Below are 6,251 nucleotides of genomic sequence, written 5' to 3'. Positions count from 1 at the left end.
GAGCAGCACACTTTGTTGTCTCACCTGCTCAAGATGCTCGCAGACGTTTGAATGTTGGATGCCCCCACACGAAGCCTGCATATGAGCTCTAACCCTATCTGAATTTGTCAGTCTGAATTTGTTCATAACATTGTATCATTTGTGCATAACGTGTGAATCAGAAAGATTTTAGGTTTAGTTTTTACTGCAGATGCACAATGATTTCATGTCATCAGTATTGGGTGATACTGTGGATTCCACGTAACATGTGGAGGCTAATATACCAGTTCAGTTTGATGTGTAGGCTAATATACCAGTTCAGTTTGATGTGTAGGCTAATATACCAGTTTACTTTCATGTGTAGGCTAATATACCGGTTCAGTTTGATGTGTAGGCTAATATACCAGTTTAGTTTCATGTGTAGGCTAATATACCAGTTCAGTTTCATGTGTAGGCTAATATACCAGTTCAGTTTCATGTGTAGGCTAATATACCAGTTCAGTTTCATGTGTAGGCTAATATACCAGTTCAGTTTCATGTGTAGGCTAATATACCAGTTCCGTTTGATGTGTAGGCTAATATACCAGTTCAGTTTCATGTTTAGGCTAATATACCTGTTCAGTTTCACGTGTAGGCTAATATACCAGTTCAGTTTCATGTGTAGGCTAATATACCAGTTCAGTTTCATGTGTAGGCTAATATACTAGTTTAGTTTCATGTGTAGGCTAATATACCAGTTCAGTTTCATGTGTAGGCTAATATACCAGTTAAGTTTGTTCCAACCAGTTTGGTGTGTTCCAACTATAGGGGGATCACACTCCTCAGCCTCCCTGGTAAGGTCTATTCGGGGGTACTGGAGAGGAGGATCCGACGGATAGTCGAATCTCGGATTCAAGAGGTGCAGTGTGGTTTTCGTCCTGGCCGTGGAACAGTGGACCAGCTCTATACCCTCCGCAGGGTCCTGGAGGGTGCATGGGAGTTCGCCCAACCGGTCTACATGTGTTTTGTGGACTTGGAGAAGGCGTTCGACCGTGTCCCTCTGGGATTCTTGTGGGGGGTGCTCCGGGAGTATGGAGTGCCGGACTCCTTGATACGGGCTGTTCGGTCCCTGTATGACCGGTGTCAGAGTTTGGTCCGCATTGCCGGCAGTAAGTCGGACATGTTTCCTGTGAGGGTTGGACTCCGTCAGGGCTGCCCTTTGTCACCGATTCTGTTCATAATTTTTATGGACAGAATTTCTAGGCGCAGCCAGGGCGTTGAGGGGGTCCGGTTTGGCGACCTCAGAATCGGGTCTCTGCTCTTTGCGGACGATGTGGTTCTGTTGGCGTCCTCAGGCCGTGACCTTCAGCTCTCACTGGAGCGGTTCGCAGCCGAATGTGAAGCGGCTGGGATGAGAATCAGCACCTCCAAATCCGAGACCATGGTCTTCGGCCGGAAAAGGGTGGAATGCCCTCTCCGGGTCGGGAATGAGATCCTTCCCCAAGTGGAGGAGTTCAAGTATCTCGGGGTCTTATTCACGAGTGAGGGACGAATGGAGCAGGAGATTGACAGACGGATCGGTGCGGCGTCTGCAGTGATGCGGGCTCTGCACCGGCCCGTCGTGGTGAAGAAGGAGCCGAGCCAGAAGGCGAAGCTCTTGATTTACCGGTCAATCTATGTTCCTACCCTCACCTATGGTCACGAGCTGTGGGTAGTGACCGAAAGAACGAGATCGCGAATACAAGCGGCCGAAATGAGTTTCCTCCGCAGGGTGTCTGGGCTCTCCCTTAGAGATAGGGTGAGAAGCTCGGTCATCCGGGAGAGGCTCGGAGTAGAACCGCTGCTCCTCCGCATCGAGAGGAGTCAGATGAGGTGGCTCGGGCATCTAGTGAGAATGCCTCCTGGACGCCTCCCCGGTGAGGTGTTCCGGGCCCGTCCCACTGGGAGGAGGCCCCGGGGAAGACCCAGGACACGTTGGAGAGACTATGTCTCTCGGCTGGCCTGGGAACGCCTCGGGGTCACCCCAGAAGAGCTGGAGGAAGTGGCTGGGGACAGGGACGTCTGGGTCTCTTTGCTCAAGCTGCTGCCCCCGCGACCCGATCCCCGGACCAGCGGAAGATGATGGATGGATGGATGGATGGAGTTTCATGTGTAGGCTAATATACCAGTTCCGTTTGATGTGTAAGCTAATATACCAGTTCAGTTTGATGTGTAGGCTAATATACCAGTTCAGTTTCATGTGTAGGCTAATATACTAGTTTAGTTTCATGTGTAGGCTAATATACCAGTTCAGTTTCATGTGTAAGCTAATATACCAGTTCAGTTTCATGTGTAGGCTAATATACTAGTTTAGTTTCATGTGTAGGCTAATATACCAGTTCAGTTTCATGTGTAGGCTAATATACCAGTTCAGTTTCATGTGTAGGCTAATATACCAGTTCAGTTTCATGTGTAGGCTAATATACCGTAATTTACCAGTTCAGTTTGATGTTTACGCTAATATACCAGTTCAGTTTCATGTTTAGGCTAAGATACTAGTTTAGTTTCATGTGTAGGCTAATATACCAGTTCAGTTTCATGTGTAGGCTAATATACCAGTTCAGTTTCATGTGTAGGCTAATATACCAGTTCAGTTTCATGTTTAGGCTAAGATACTAGTTTAGTTTCATGTGTAGGCTAATATACCAGTTCAGTTTCATGTGTAGGCTAATATACCAGTTCAGTTTCATGTGTAGGCTAATATACTAGTTTAGTTTCATGTGTAGGCTAATATACCAGTTCAGTTTCATGTGTAGGCTAATGTACCACTTCAGTTTCATGTGTAGGCTAATATACTAGTTTAGTTTCATGTGTAGGCTAATATACCTGTTCAGTTTCACGTGTAGGCTAATATACCAATTCAGTTTCATGTGTAGGCTAATATACCAGTTCAGTTTCATGTGTAGGCTAATATACCAGTTCAGTTTCATGTTTCACTGAAATCCTGGAGAGACAGGATTGGAGATTCTTATTTTTTTATTTAATTTCTTTATGCCATATTAGTCTATGTTTAATGATATCTCATGTACAACTCACATACTAAAATGAATTAAATTAAATTAATTTTGTTCAAATAAACAGTCATATTATTCATATTGTAGTCTACTGGTTATTATTACCATCACCTAAAGTCAAGGACTATCGTAGGACGTTATTAACCTTTTCTATATTACAATGAATTGAATTCCAATTGGCTTGAATTGGACTTTATTATTTAAGTGCCTTGAGATGACATTTGTTGTATTTGGCGCTATATAAATAAAAATGAATTGAATTATATGTCAATACAATATACCACCCCTTTACAGATTGTGACCCTATCTGCCCCCCCCCAAAAAAAAAAAATCCTAGACACGCCCCTGCTGTGGATACCTGTTTAGCTTTTGTTGTGTTGTTTGGTTAAATGGTTGGCTAAAAGGTATAAAAAAAAATAATAATAGCAATTCCAAGGAAAAAACAACAGCAAAGAGACAGATTTTTAAAAAGAGGAAAAAAAACAACAACCATAGGCTATACCAATAGAAACATACCTCCATTTTGGGGGGCTAATTATTTTAACAAGGTAATTGGTGAGGGTGAAGCAAGGCTCACAATTTTCCCTTTGGTTCCACGCTTCTTTTTCCTCAGCTAATCACTTCATGGCCTTTCACTTTCTCAGCAAGGAAAGGAAGAAATGCTGTGTTCCGTTTGCCTTGGACGTCAAAGCTCGGAAGACTTCCCACCTGAGTTGGCTGTGTTCCAGTCAGAAAACCAGACAGATTTGCTCATTGTTGCGGACCAAGCCAGCTGCTTCAAGCTGTACAAGCTGATGAAGTTACTCGGTGTTTTGCCCATATAAACACAGTAACAACTTAGAGCTCACATAGTAGTATGTGTGAAATGGATTAAACAAAACAAAGTGACATAAGTGCCAATAAAACACTTTTTTATTGCAACTATCGCGATTTTTATTGTGCAGGGCAACAATGCCGGGGTTCAAGGTTGGGGCTAATGAGGTTTCCTTGACTTTCTCAGTCAGAAATCAGATATCCAGTCGATTTATTCCAACTGGAAACTGTTACATTTCTACTTCTGAGTTCAGATGGAATGCTCCACAATTACTCCTTACTTACTGTCAAGTTGAACGAGTTAAAGGAGAGTTGTCAGATGAACATTGCTAATAGACATAAACGTCTAAACCAAATGAGAAAGTGTAACATGCTCGAGTCCTGACTTGATCTTTTCTGACCAACTGGTGCCTTTTAAGAGAGTTTGAGATCAAAAGTTGTAGATAGAACTTTATGTATATGCTGATGTTTTTCAGTTTTCTTCTACACAGGCCTATTTCCCCCTGAACACGCAGAGACAAACTGCCAGGCACTGCAGAGGGTAAGATGCTTCATTATTCACGCAGGCCTAACAAACTGCTGTTTGTCAGACGCAGGACTTTTTGAGGGATGTCGTTCCACCTGAAAACTACTTTGTCATAAACAAAAGCCCTGAAATGCAACCAAATGCATCAGCTCTGCGCTGCTCAGAGACAGCCCCCTAGGTGTTGATCGAGCAACAAATGTGCAGCAACAGTTCCATTAGTCAGAGCTCGGCAGCAGCCGGGAGGTGGGAGCCTCATTTTAATTCCCTCACCGTGGGAGCGTTGGTGGAATAACGGAGAAAAAGATCCATCTGAGGTCAACATGACGCAACCAGAGCAGATTATATACACAAGTGAGGTGGATATTTCCCACAGATTTAAGCTCTCTGGGACTTTTTCTCAAGTGCACACTTGATGATATGTTGTATATTAGATAAAGAGGTTGACAAAAGCAGGGGATCAAATGTGAAGTTCATGGTCTTATATCTGTCATTGATGCTTTTAAATGACATGTCAACAGGGGCGGTTTGTCCATAAGGGCGATCGGGCAGCGCACCACCAAAGGGAGAAAAAAAGAGTTTTCTGTCATATTTTTCAGGATATTTAAGTGGAGGGTGTGGCCCATCTGAGCCTTTTGAAACCAGGCGGCCATTTTAGGTGAGTTGGCTTGTATGGCCCTGTTTTTGCTGGCTCTTTTAGTGATTATAGGACTGTTTAGGTGAGTTTGTCTGCTGAATCTGCTAGTGTGTCTTGTCATGCCTCCACCTCTGGCACCCTCTATATTTTCATTACCCCCTACCTGAACCAGGGTTTGCATCCCATACCGACTTATCTTTACCTCTTCTATTTCTACCCCCTACCTGAACCAGGGTTTGCATCCCATTCCGACTTATCTTTACCTCTTCTATTTCTTCCCCTACCCAAACCAGGGTTTGCATCCCCACCCCGCTGTGACTGGTATGCCGTTGGTGAGAGGCTGGGGCAGCTTGTGGTTGTAAAAAAAAGAAAAAAAGATGGTTGTTGTGGTGCGAGGAGCAGTGTTGGCTGGCATTAGGGGAGTGACTCTGGGACCCCAGTGGTCATTGTCTAGCCTCCTGGAGGTGTCGTGAGCCCAACTCGACGAAAAACACTGATGAAAGGAGCTTCCCACCCGATGACCCCAATGACATGTTGGTCAGCACTGCTCACTGATCTATATAGGGAGTATAGGGAATTATTCACTGAGTCTGGTCCATTTTTTCTTTAGCACAAGTTTCTTGTGTTTACCTTAAATTCCACAGCATTGTGGTGGCTGTGACAGTTCCAGAAGCTCTGTTTTTCACTGTCCAATCAGCGTAAGGCCGTTCTCCGTGAGGTACCGCCCCTTTGGGGCGATTTCGGTCAGGTTGAAAACAGAGCTATAGAGTAAATACATATTTACATATACATACATATTTCTTCAAAAGAAATCCCCTTCAGTCGGCGTAGCAATGAGGATAAACAAACAATCAGGACCTTCCAGACCAAATTTAAATATGAAACAAATTTATACTAAAGGAGGGAAATCATATAACCAAGGATTTTCGCGGCCTGCGGTCTGTGAAACAGCCAACGCTTTATTCTGCTTCTGATTTCCTAATTCTATTTTTTAATGTAAATAGCCTGGTGGTGTCTTTGATTAACAACAGGAATTATAACTATTTTTAATATGAAATCAATGCTAATATCAAGTCAAGAACTGTAAATAAATACTAATCACGGATACAAGTTTTCAACGTGTATCTAGTCCCTGTGTTTATTAATGGTGAAGCAGACATCTCTCTCCATGTTCAAAGGTATTTGAAGGTAAACTGATGGCCTGCTAGTATGTGGCAAATGTGGCTAAAGGGAAAATCTTTATCTCGCAATCTAGTGCTTGAATGCG

The sequence above is a fragment of the Odontesthes bonariensis genome, chromosome 19, assembly GCF_027942865.1.
Source record: "Odontesthes bonariensis isolate fOdoBon6 chromosome 19, fOdoBon6.hap1, whole genome shotgun sequence".
Taxonomy (NCBI): domain Eukaryota; kingdom Metazoa; phylum Chordata; class Actinopteri; order Atheriniformes; family Atherinopsidae; genus Odontesthes; species Odontesthes bonariensis.
This window is presented reverse-complemented; position numbering follows the sequence as displayed.